The 13,953-nt window shown below is 31.9% G+C and overlaps 1 long non-coding RNA gene across 1 annotated transcript; it reads right to left on the reverse strand.

Annotated features, from left to right (window-relative positions):
* Positions 1-8,696: 8,696 nt before the first annotated feature.
* LOC127901781 (uncharacterized) lies at positions 8,697-9,063 on the reverse strand. Its single transcript, XR_008054098.1, has 2 exons — positions 8,887-9,063; positions 8,697-8,801 (listed from the first exon to the last, which is right to left on the reverse strand). It is a non-coding gene; the product is annotated as an uncharacterized LOC127901781 (long non-coding RNA).
* Positions 9,064-13,953: the final 4,890 nt, after the last annotated feature.

Here is a 13,953-nt window from a genome sequence, read left to right on the forward strand (position 1 = left end):
TCAAAGGCCGGCCATAGCAAACTAACGACACCCAAACACCCATCGTTTCAAAATCGTTTTGGTTGTTTCATTGAATCGTCTCTCTTTACTGCAGTTGTCACTGAACCATCTCTCTTTGTTGGGACGAAGTCAGTGCTAATCGAAACCCAAATTGGAATGAGAACAACATACATGGTACTTTTATTGACTGAAAGAAACCCAATCGCTTACCATGAAAGAAGACCCAAATCATTGTTGCCGAAGTTGAAACCCTAGGCTTGACGGTGAATTGAAGCTTCACACCAACTAGTGAGTCGTTTCTACATTTGCATGTATTTAATTTTGACTATTTATTCAACTTTTATGTAAAGTAGTAAATAATTTGTAAAAAAATGAAATGTATTTGCATGTATTGCATATATTGCATATATTTCGGTAATCAATTTACTAAATAATTTCCTAGGAAGATAGTCTTTAAAAATATTTTGAGTTCTGTTTTAAGTTGTAATCGTGCATTGCATAATGTTGTTAATTTTTTTTATTCTAGGTAATTCTGATTTATATTCATGTGTCTGTGTGTGATTTTTTTTTCTAGCTATTTCTGATATTGAAGCTTTGTTAAGTTAAATGAGTGTTAGTGTATGAAGATGGTGATAATCTGCAACTTATATATCTTTATGTTCTAATAGTTGATTCTTTAAATATTGGCCTAAAATGTCTATAACAAAGCCTGAGGAGGGATTCGTAGTAATTGATTCTATTATGTAAAATTGAGGGATTCTCACATCTCATTGTCATCTACCTATGCATGAGGTGTTGTAGCTATTTTGCATCTACTGGTATTGTTGTTACTATTGTTGTCTTCAGTCGTAACATTTGCGTGTCAAATATAAATAGTTGTGATTGCTGCATAAACGTGACAGTTCGATGTTCTTGATTTGTTGAAGGCTTTGTATGAAGGTACTTGAAGCTTTCTTTGTGTTTGCTTTCATTTTTGTTCTACTGATGTATATTATTTGAAGTTGTAGTTTATTATTTCTTCTTAGGCTTACTCATATGATTAATGTAATTTCTTGGTACCTTTTTAGCCCTCTTGAATCCAAGTTTTGGAATTCTATCAACTGATCATTCAAAATATATTTCAGTAATAAATATTGTTGTTGGATTTGTACCTGGAATTGGATATAGCAGCAAATTGTTGTGTTTAATCTGGTAAGTTCCATTTCTTATCCTCTATTATTTGACTTTTTGAAGTTGTTATGCACTTGCTTAAAATTTACATATCTTTAAATTTATAATTATGATACTATGTAATGTGTTTGTTGTGGGGCCTATCTTATTTATTATATTTATAGTATAATAGGAGAGTGAACTTTTGAAAAGTATGAATTTCAATTTATCAGCTTTCTTGGTTACTATATTTGTAATTTTGAAATTTGTTTCTGGACCATGACCATGCTTTTCCGTAAAGTAGGTTGTTTCTTTAATATAAAAGAGAAAACTATATAGGCCAAATTGTGTTTAATTTGAAAGGCCTCATGTAGGTTTAACTTTGTTTATTTCACATGGTGTTGTAACATTAGACAAATATTCTAAGTATGTACATTCTTTCTTTGTTTTATGTATATGTCAGGAACATTAATTATTAAGCCAAAAATGGATAAATCTTGGATTCAATGTAATCGACTGTCGACTGAATATGAAGAGGGTGTCGAGAAATTTATAAATTTTGTTATAAAAAATGCTGGAGGCAGTAGTGTCATTAGGTGTCCATGCCTTGATTGTTAGAATTTATCATTTGAAACACCTACAACTGTAAAAGATCATTTATATATGCATGGTTTTGATGTGAAATACGACAATTGCTTTTGGCATGGGGAAGAGATTCGTAAGAGTCCTTCTCCTCAAAGAGAAAACCATTTTCAGCAATAAAATATAGAGTTTGACAATGATAATGAGTTAGAAATAGTTAATGATGCTTATAAGGGTTGTTGTGGGGACCCTAAGGCATTCAAAGAGTTGCTAAAAAAAACTGAGAAACCCTAATACCTAGGATGCACAAAATTTGCTAAGTTATCCTTTTTAGTGAAATTGTTCAATGTGAAGGGTAGATTTGGGTGGTCTGACAGTAGCTTTTCTGCATTGTTGAATGTTTTAGCAGATGCTTTCCATGAAAAATAATGAAATTCCAACCTATATGTATGAGGCCAAAAAGACAATGTCAGCTTTGGGCTTAGAATATGTTAAAATTCATACTTGTCCAAACGATTGCATACTCTACAGAAAAGAGTATGAAGGTTTTTTTGAATGTCCTACTTGTGGGTTACGTAGATGGAAGAAAAAAGATGGTATTGTAGACTAATATAGGAAAGCGGTTCCTACAAAAACTTTATGGTATTTTCCTCTTATACCTAGGTTTAAGCGCATGTTTTAGTCATCAGAAACTGCTAGGGACTTGACTTGGCATGCAAATGAGAGAATGGTTGATAGTAAACTCCGACATTCGGCTGACTTACCATCTTGGAAGTTAGTATATGAGAAATGGCCGATCTTTGCATCTGATCCTAGAAACCTTCGCCTAGCTCTATCAGCTGATAAAATCAATCCACATAGCTCTCTTAGTAGTACATATAGCTGCTGGCCAATAATTCTTATTACTTATAATCTTCCACTATGGTTATGCATGAAACGAAAATTCATGATGTTGTCCCTCTTGATTTCTGGTCCTCAACAACCGGGTTTATACATTTATGTGTATTTGCAACCTCTTATTGAGGATTTGCAAACTTTATGGGATGTTGGGGTGGAGGCATATGATGCCTACAAAAATGAGTACTTTAATTTGCGGGCTGTATTACTATAGACAATAAATGACTTCCCGGCATATAAAAATTTAGTAGGATGTACTGTTAAAGGATATTATGCCTGCCCATATTGTGGTGTAGAAATACCAAAATGTAGACTTAAACACAGTGGAAAAAATGTATACATTGGGCATCGCCTTTGGCTTCCTCATGGTCATAAATTTCGGTTCCAAGCAAAAACCTTTAACAATAGTGTGTGTGATGAAACCCCTCCAAAACTGTTAAACGGTGAGGAAATTTTCCAGCTGGTCAACTCTATTGATAATAGATGAGGGAAAAGCAATAGTAAAAAGCATAAAAGTGAGAACAATGATGATCTCGTGTGGTGGAAGAAGAAATCCATATTTTATAATTTAGAGTATTGGAAGCACTTGCTTGTGTGGCATCAATTAGATGTTATGCACATTGAAAAGAATGTGTATGAAAACATCTACGGTACACTGCTACATATTCCTGGAAAGTCCAAAGATGAACTGAAGTCGAGGATGAATCTCTTGGAAATGAAATATAAGCCCAAATTAGCACCACAAGTTAAGGGAAACAACAATCGTACATGGCTTCCTCCTGCTTGCCACACCTTAACTAAGGAGGGAAAAACCTTAATGAAGAAGAAGTGGACAGGAGTGTTCTTTGGAAGAGAGCTCGGCAAATGAAAAATAGAGGATACCACCCTGATTTTGAACCAGTTATTAAAAAAATCGTAAGAAATTTTTTGCTTACTACTGTAATTTTAGATGTGATTACTTATACTTTGATAACATTAACTTACTTAATTCATTGGTGTGGTAGGATAACTGGAGATGGAAGCTAAAAAAGGAAAGATGCGGCCATCCGGAAAAAATGATATTCTCACACAATCTTTGGGAAAAGCTCCAAAATGTGGTCATATGCAAGGAGTGGGCAAGTTTGTAACCCTGTCTCTGTATTTTCAAACTTGCCAGAGGCCTGCTGATAGAGACAGGCAAAGAGAGAACCGTCTATGGAGGGAATCAATTAACCGGCAGTTGGAAGAAATAAGAAAAACACATCGTCATTCAGATATAGCAAGTTCCAGCTACCCTCGCGTGCCTGTTGAAAACAATAATGCTGTCGGAGATGATGGCCTAGAGTCCGTTCAAGCTGAAGCAGTTGCTGAAACACCAAAGGTCAGTTTGTTTACTATTTTACTTATTATTTCTGGATTTATTTTGTTGCAATTTTACTTCTTCTACTTAACTGTATATACTTGTTGATGGATAAGGGTTGCTGTAGTTACTGTTCTTACCTGTTGTTTGTGGATTTAGTTTGCTGTATGTTTACTATTTATACATATGTTGTTTCTGGATTTTCTTTGATACTGTTAACTACTTTGTAAGATAAATTTAGAGTATTTAGAAACTACTTATGCCAATCACACTGAACAATTATGTTTGTAGTAGCTTGATCATTTGAAAAAAAAAAGAAGCAAGGGACACCTAAAAACACAGTAGATATGAACTTGCCAATAGTAAACTGTAAGAAAGAGACAAACATAGCAAACAAAAACAAGGATACACCTGCCAAAAAACTCGCTGTCATTGCAAGAAAGAGTCCAAGATTGAACCCAACTGAAATCTCAGTGGAGATGCCTGATGATTTGTTACAAGGAAAAAAAAATGGCAACCCTAAATATCAAGGCACAAAAAAACATTTAAACTTTAAATCAGTAGAACAACATAATGATATAATAAAGATAAGACATACAAATGCTGTAAACACAGACCAAGGACGAGGGCAAAAAAGTTACAGTGAAGCCTTTGCCAGCAAGGAGGAACACAAGGCATGCAGGAGGGGTACAACGAAACAAGATTCCGTTGCTGCAGTTGTTTGGCATAATGTGTAAAGCTAAGATGTCAGACCAAGAATGGATTCCATATCTACTGGATGATGTTGTTTTCCAATTGGAAGGGATTAGAGCTCATATTGGGCGGCGTGACTGCAGTGCAGTTCTGTCAATGGATGCTATAAGAGTAAACGTAATCGAAGTCTATATTGCGTAAGTGATTTATAATCATTCTAGTTTTATGTGTACTTTTTATAGGAGTCCCAATTAATGGACTTTAACATTGTTTGTCTTTTGTTTATCAGGATGTTGTATGCTTCCATTCTCCATGGGAAAAGAGGAGTCAAACTATTTGGATTCATCCATCCAGGTCTAGTTTCACTAGGCGAAGAACGTAATACTACTGCATCATTTGACCTTAAGGCATGTGGAGTTTGTGATCGGTTGAAAAAAATGAAGAAGTGACAATTCATCTTTATGCCTTATAATCCCTAGTATGCTCCTTTAATACTTTTCAACTCATATTAATTTCCTTTCTTACCTTAATTTACTGAAATTGCTACCTTAATGTTCTTTATTTTATTATAGTTATCATTGGGTGCTGGTCATCTTTGAAGTGTTGAAAAAAGAAGTTTATTATCTCGATTCTTATGGGGGAGATCCTTATGATGATTTAAAAGAGCTCATTAAAGTGTATGTTCAATTTTTTTTTATTACCATTGTCAATATGAAATTACTTTTACATAGTTTACAGATACTTTGTTACAATTTTTTTTTTTTTTTTGTATACAACTCTATGACAATGTTTATAGCACAAGAAGATTAAGAGAAATGAAATTATAATAAGATGGTCAGATCTGTAAAGGTAAAAAGTATTACCTTAACTATAATTATATATTACCATGCTTAATTGTTATTATAATGAACTGTGCAATTGTTGATTGTGAACAGGTCCCACAGCAACCAGCAAGTTCAGTCGTGTGTGGATTTTATGTCATGAGATTCATAAAAGACTTAATTAATGACTTCTCTTTGCTAATGAACAATGTGAGTTCCTTGATCATAATTTTCTTTATAAAAAAGAACATGTCATGTGTTAAAGTTTCACTACATAATATTTATTTTTCATAAACAGTTCAACGGAAAGACAACATATTCCGATGCTGAATTAGATGAAGTCCGTATTGAGTGGGCAAACCATTTTTCTGGAGTACTTGTTATGTGAGGTAACCCTTACCTATTATGTTGTTATTGTGAGTTCATTGATGAAATAAATTAATTTACTAGCTATATTTTACTTAGGCAGTTATCTAGCTTATTATACTTCTATGTTGCATTATGATGAAGATGGTGGGTACTGCTGGAGTTGACTAGTTTTTTTCTTTGTTTGGAAAATAGCTCCTGGATATTGATGCAATTTTACACATTTCGGTTGTTCTTAGGTTGGATTTTCACGTTTGGGAACTGCTAACCTTGTCTGATCAATATGTTTGGCTTCTTCTTGTGTTACTGGAAATGTTGCTAGAAATGAACTATGTTGTTGCCTTTCTTCATGTTGGTAGAAATGACTCTGTTGTTGGCTTCCTTATGCTACTGGAATGGAACTGATCATGGTTCATTGGTGTTATACATGTTGCTTGAATTTAGTTTTTATATTGTTATAATACTCCTCTTCTATTTATGTTGGACTTGTCACTCTCAAATTTGATTAAATTATGTTTGCTGACAATTATGAATAATTAGTCAATGTTATCCATTTCATTTTCTTTGTCAGTGATTTTTAATTGCAATATTAATTTTAATAATCTAATTAATTAGCTAATTTATGATATATTAATTTCTAATAAATCAATTACAGGATTGTTATTAAAATGATAATATTTTCATGGTGCAAACAAAATACCCAATTTTTATTAATTATAATTTCAATTTTTGATTTAATTGAAAATTTTCATTTAATTATAATTTGCATTTCGTGACAAATTTAATTTTCCGGCCAAAAATTCAAAATATGGCGCACAAATTTTTTTAAAAAAGAGCCAAATTCAAATTTATTATATTCCCCTCTAAATAAAGTTATGACAGTTATGTGACTGGTAATATCTATCACATATTATGACTAATATTGTTCTGTCATCAATTCTTGACGCTGGCTACAATGACGGTATGAACAACCGTCATCCACCCCTACTATGATAGTTTTTGCCTGCATAGTAGGCATTTTTTCTTGTAGTGTGGGGATTAGGGTGGGAGTGGGATGAGAAGTACAAAACTAAGGCCACCTCATTAAGGATTTGAGGATTATGTTTCCTGGCCTATTCCCCATAAACTTATCAAAATTTATCTCATTTAGAATGTGCCCCTTGGAGTCCCAAACGTATAGAGAATTTTGCCTCCCATAGCAAGCTTAGTATGCTGGTTACAATACTCAAGATTAACCGTTGATTATTCATCACTATGTCTATTATTACATACGACCTCATATCTATTATGAGTGTATACTAGAAACATAAAATGACATATTGACTCTTATACGTACCTCATTGTAGTTGCTTAACGTCTAGTAACAGTAGCGAAATGTACATCAATACATCAGTTTCCACTGTTATGAGTGTACATTGTTTTTGCGAAACAAAAAATATTGGCTGCTCGGTGTGTAGAATTCTTGCCATTGGTGTATGGATTTCTTGTAAAATATTGGTTTGTGCTCAATGTATATTTATTTCTCATTAGGCGGTTGGTGGAAAAATTATCAAATCTCTTACTGATAAAATAAATTTTTTACGTCTTTTATTATTTAACCCCTAAAAATTTTATTGATCAAAAGTTGGTGGGTTTTTAATGATATCAGGAATAATATAATAAAAGACACAAAATTTTGAAATTTGACAATGTCTTTTTAACATCTTATGATCTACATTGTTTTAAAAAAGTAGGGGAAATAATTATTTTTCTCAAACAATAGGGAGATTTTGATCATTTCTCTCATTGCTAGTTGAGATGTAAATGTAGAGGACTAAAGAGTGTGTGTATTTATGCTGCGAGCGCCTTTATTTTTTTTTTTAACACGAACAAATTGTTAAGCTATGGAGTTTAATAACATTAAAAACTGACTCTATTAAACCTCATATCTTAAAAGCCTATCCGCATAAAAAAATAATAATAGGGTGTCCGCACTAGAGAATGACTATATATATATATATATTCAAATATAGTTGTTAAATTTTAATTTTGTCAAGCAAACACATTTTTTTTTAATATTCTTTTCTTTTCTTTCTCAATATATAACAAGTTATATCACTACAATAAATATTATCTTTTACAACCAATCAAAAATGATGCGAAAACACAATTACAACATTTATAAAAATGTCCTAACGAAGGATGCAGTAAATAACATCAAACTTTTGTAGCCTTTTTCAGCTGCAGTAAGAAACACTGCATAAAATGCAGTTTTCTAGGCCATTTGCTATAAGAGTAAATTGCTGCAAAAATTAGTAAATAAATATGGAAATCTGCTGCCAGTAAAATTGATAACAGTTCAATCAATTAAGAATAATCTCCATAAAATCATTTGAACGTGGCATCCATACAACAAAAGTTTAGTTGAAGATTGTTAAATCTCTACACTAAATATAATACTCAAAGTGTAAACTGAAACTCTTGCCCAGGTTAATGTTTTTTTCCCTTGACTTGTAAGATTCAAGTATATGTATGAACAAAATTAGAAACTATAAGCCTACTCCAACAAGATGTTCCTCAAATAGTTTTTTGAGATCTTTTAGTTCCATTTTAATTTGTGCAGTATGAGACTTGCTAAGTGCTTCTAAATTCATCATCGTTGGTGTAACTCCAAATCCAGCTCCTCGTATACGCCCATTACGTTCTTTTCCTATCACATGGGTCAGAGCATCATCGTGAATTGTTGAGGCATCTTCACTCACATGTGTCCTCTGATATTCATTAATTGTTTTTGAATCCATGGAGAATTTTGATTGTTAATAGCAAAAAAATAAGAATAAAGAACTAAAAAATCATAAAGAATTTATCACCAGTTTTTTAGCAACATCCTCATTAATTGTAGTCCTGTCCTTCTTAGTATGTGCACGAATCCACACATCAACTCTAGTTATCGGTGAGTTTGGTCTCTCTTGCATCTAAAATATGTAGTGGAGAACATTTTATTACTCATCTAATTTTTTGTGTAATAATAAATAAACTTAATGATATGATTTTTCTAACCATTTCATGTCTTAAACGAGCCATCCCTTTTCGACTTGTCCTGTGGATGTTAGTTTGTTTTGATCTCATTTTTTTAAACCTCTTACTCTTCAACTATAGTAAGAAGATATGTTAGATTAATGACACTATTCTTGTACACTAATAAGAAATTATACTTGTACATTAATTGGGAAAGAAACTTACTTTAAACCTTTACCATTGTTGCTCAGATTTAATGTTCCTTGGTCTCAAGTCTTTCAATGCCTCAAGCTTTCTTGTTACATCATTGCTTTTAACCAATGCTCTGATTTTATGTGTTAAAACTGATTTGTAATTCCTCCAGCTCCTACCCATTGCACTCATTATATATCTTCTATGACTTCCATCAACATTAAATTGTTGCTGCATTTAAAGGGAAAATAACATTAATAATTAAATTTGATAAGTTAAATAATATTTACCACAAAAGTAGGATGCTACCTTAACACAAGTCCAAAGTCTTTCTCTTAAGTCTGATTCCACTCTATGCCAACTATCCAAGGTCAACGGTACCATTTGTCGTACTAAATAACCAATAAAAGAAGATAACCTATTTGAATTTCTACCAACGGGGTTATTATTGGTTGCTTCGAATTGAGATAAGTGGATTCATGCATAACGTTTATGATATATATGTACGAATTTATGTATGAAAAAAATAATGTTGTTCATAAGGATTGGCATATTTATAGTTTTGAAGTATTTTGTTGTTATAGTTTATAATAATGATTTACATTTTGGTTTAAAGTTTATTTAAAATGTTTTCTTAAATTGTTTTTAAAAAAATGGCTTTAAAATACTTGTGTTCCATAAATTGTTTTTCCTTAAAAATTATATAACTTGTAAAGCTTTGCCAATTAAATTTCTTATAAGAGACTTAATTGAATGATTGATATTGAAAGATTGAAAATTATTTTAAGGTTTTGGCTCATTGTCCTTAGTTACCAATACTGATATGACTTAATAGTTAACTGTATTGTGTGCTCCTATTGACGATTATTGCGGGGTAAAGTACCCTGATTGAACTACCAACCGGCTCACCAAGAGTACATGTGACACTATGAGGCATGAGCAAAATTAAACAAATGAAAGGTTGTATTGACAAATGATTATTTATTGAAAATGGTCATTATGTTATGACATTATTGGTTATAAATTTTACTGTATAAATGTATTAGATTATAAAATGATTACTGATTCATGGCACTTAATAATTATTATTATGTACTTCATCCTTATTAGCAACCTTATGTATGAGTTTACTTACCAAGCTGACGGCTCATCCCTTGTCTCCAACATTTTGCAGAGTGATGTTAGAGATGGTTTTTAGAGAAAAGATTTGTTAGCCGAAAGCTTTGGACATTTTCGTGATGGATAAATTGTTGCTATTTTGGTTATTATTTTAGAGCTGAATTTGGTATTGGAGGATTATTGTTATATTTATTATTTTAGAGACTATGTTTCGACCTTGGACATTATTGATTTTCTTTTGGGAATAGTAATAAGAATTAATTGTTTAGAGATTGCATTCTAAATTTCTTTTAGAATTCTTGGGAAAATTTGGGGTGTTACAAAACTATTGCTCAAGATTGTTCCAAAGCTCATGAGAAATTTTAAAGTTTAGCATAAGACTGAGAATTTCCAAACTGATAGAGGACATCAGCCAGCTCAGTAGCACTTGATTCTTTCTCTTTTAGGCAGTGAATGCTAGATTTTCTTATGTAACTTCCGCAGTGGAGTTGTTAGTTTCATCAGGAAGAAACTGATCTAGATAGTGTTTGGAACTATCAAGAAGATCTTCAAGTCCATTAGCACGAACTGAAGTGAGAGTTTGAGATTTCCATATCATGTAGTTTAATATATCAAGCTTAACAAGTGAGGTAAAGGTGAATGAGGAAACAGAGGACACTATGTTTGGATTTGAGCTTGAAGTAGCCATAAGAGCTTATACATCTAGCTTTGATACCAAGTTAAAGTTTGAGTTCTTGTCTGGTTAGTGAAATGAGGGAAAATTTAGAAAGTTGTGAATTGATTCAATTATATTAATACTGCTTCATTAAAATCCACTTTTCCAACCACAGACGCAACCAATGAGATACATAACCAGTGAGCTAGATGCATAGAGTTGTATGTTTTGGTGCAACTCTTTGTTATGATGTATAAAAAATCGCCATCACATTTCAATTGTTTTCTATGAAGCTAATGAAATTTTTGTCTGTCAAAGTAACCATGTCGTTTTCATTAATAAGTGGTGGCAGTGTGGTGGCAGCGCCTTGTGGTTGGCCAAGCGGTGAGTATCTCCAAGGTTTAGAACGACCGTGACATAAACTTGACTGGGGGATGACAAATTATAATATTGTTGAGTAAGAGGTGTGAAGGTGCTAAGGATTTTGATGAGAAGAAGAAATGAAAGTAAGAGAAATAGAAATGATTCTGCTCACTACAAGAAAAATGTTATTTTATTACAAAAAATTTCGTCATTAAAGATAACAAATTAGTCATCTTATATTTTTTATGATAAAAAATATATCGTTACACGTTAGTCGTCGAAAGACTGTCTTAAAAACTTCTAGCGACCAGAATTATTTTCGTCATATTAAAGATATGTTTTTGTGACAAAAATTATTGTCTTAAAATTAAGTTAAAATTGTCACAAACAATATTAAAAAAGATCGAATTAGATATTCAAAAAAGCAATTAATGACACTTCATATTTGTCACAATTGTTGATTTATAGTGACTATAGTATTTGTCTCAAGAGTATGTAAATAGAGTCTCAATAATTATTAAAAATTGTCATTTTAGAGGTTTGGATATACAATTAGCAATGCTATTTTTCTGTTATTGAAGTTCACGCGGCAATATACAATTGGTAATTAATTTAGTCTCAAATTTGTTATGAAGGCGGTTTATATAGTCTCACATAAATTTTAATAACAATATGTAGTTATAGAAATCAAAATTTAATGACAAAAGAACTTTAAAGTGAAAAATATTATTAACATAAATACAATTCATGACAAAGAAATCTAAAATCTAAAATGTAAAAAAAAAAAAAAATTCATGTCCAAAAATATGATTACATTGTAGAAGAAAAATAAAAGTAACATTACACAAACGGAGAGATATGTAAACCATAGTTGTTTCATGAATTCTTCAACTTCCTTAGATTTGCTATTTTCTTCCTTGATTTTAATTTTTGATTCTCGTTTTGTTGAGTCAATGTTGTGGTAGATGATGACTTTAAAGGTACATGTCATTTTAAATCTTTACAAAATTAAAGATTTTCCCCAAAACTATTTAGCAAATTTAATCATATATTACTTCAAAATAATAATATAATCAAAAGATTACAAGCACATAATCATCCTCGATTCACTTGCACAAATTTTACATCCAAAACTCTTTAAATTAATCTATCAAATAGTTGGAGTCAAACTTGAACCAAATTAAACTATTAAGCAGTCAATGAATCAATATTTATAATAAATATAAAATTGAAAGAAATAAGAGATTGAGTAAATAATAATAATAATAATAATAATAATAATAATAATAATAATAATCATCATCATCATCATCCTCCTCATAAGATAGCTTACACATTTAGATTTTGTATGGAAACTACTTGAACCTTTTACGCTCACTTTAATACATCTTCTGAAACAAAGTAATCTGGGAGAGACTCCACACTTTTTTATTACTCCAGTATAAAAGAAGATAAATACATTAATTTTAATTAAACATACAACAACCACATTAGGGGAAAAAAACCAAGGCTTGTTGACCTTTATTAGTTTATTTAATCACTTCATATATGTTTCCTGGGAAATTCAACAACATTTTGAGCAAATTGTACCAACCCAAGCTTCAACACCATCCTGCGAACCAACATATCAAAGCTTCATAATATTTGATAGTTAAGATTTTGTTCTATAACTCTAACTTATAATTATTGGTTGGACTTGAATAACTTATTAACTCTTTTCATTATATTAATACTAGCTAAAATTTTCTTTAAAAATTAAAGAAAGATGATTAATTACATACCAAGATGAAGTGAACGATAATAGAAATATCCCAATTTTCTAAAGTTCTTACGAAGAAATTTTTTGGTTGTTTTGGTGTTTTGGCGGGGGGGAGAATCTAATGTCATCACACCTAATTCCTAAATCCACTGCCCAAATTGAAAAGCAAAGTCATCTTAATATCCTAATTTTACAAAAGTTTCTCAAAAACAACTAAACTTCGCTTCCAATTTCCTTCATTTATTTTGTGTATTTTATGTTTTACTTTTACTAGATTATATTAGGAATTTTATCAAAAACTTGATAAGCATAAAAATATTCAAATAATAGATCCAAGAATTTTAATCTCTAATTTCACCAAACACATGATGCAATCACAACTAAACTAATCAAAATTAAATTTGATGAGTTCATAAATGATACTTAAAAGTACTAGGAGAGATGAGAGTGAATTTTGTCGAGTGGCTTATTTTGGCATGCATGAGTGGACTGGTGAGGGGTGGCGTCCTTCTGGGCGGCAGCAAAGGGCGTGGTTCTAATGGCCCGCACGGTGGCTAAGGTAGAATTAAGATGTTGCCTCCCCGAATTGAACGTATCAAACAACAAACAAACAACATATTTTTGAATTAACGAAAAACATAAAAGGGGAAACAAGACAAACCAATGACAAAAATCAAACCTTTTACTCAATAAACAACACCCATATAAGAAAATTGAACCAAAAATGAAAGGAAAAGTGAAAAATTACCATTAGTGGAAGACAAGACAAGATAGGTGTTTGAGAGAAAGATAGGAAAGGTAATAGAGCGCCACGTGTCAGCCAATGGAATGATATCAGCACAATCGGAGGTACCCTGCATAATCCGAGGTGCCCGGCATGACTTGAGGTACCCCGTATAAATAGAGGTACCCTGCACAATTAGAGGTATCCCACACAAATAGAGGTACCCCATATGATATGAGGTACTCCATACAAATAGAGGTACCCCATACAGATAGGGGTACCCCGCGTAATAGGGGG

Source organism: Citrus sinensis, chromosome 4 (assembly GCF_022201045.2).
Source record: "Citrus sinensis cultivar Valencia sweet orange chromosome 4, DVS_A1.0, whole genome shotgun sequence".
NCBI lineage: Eukaryota > Viridiplantae > Streptophyta > Magnoliopsida > Sapindales > Rutaceae > Citrus > Citrus sinensis.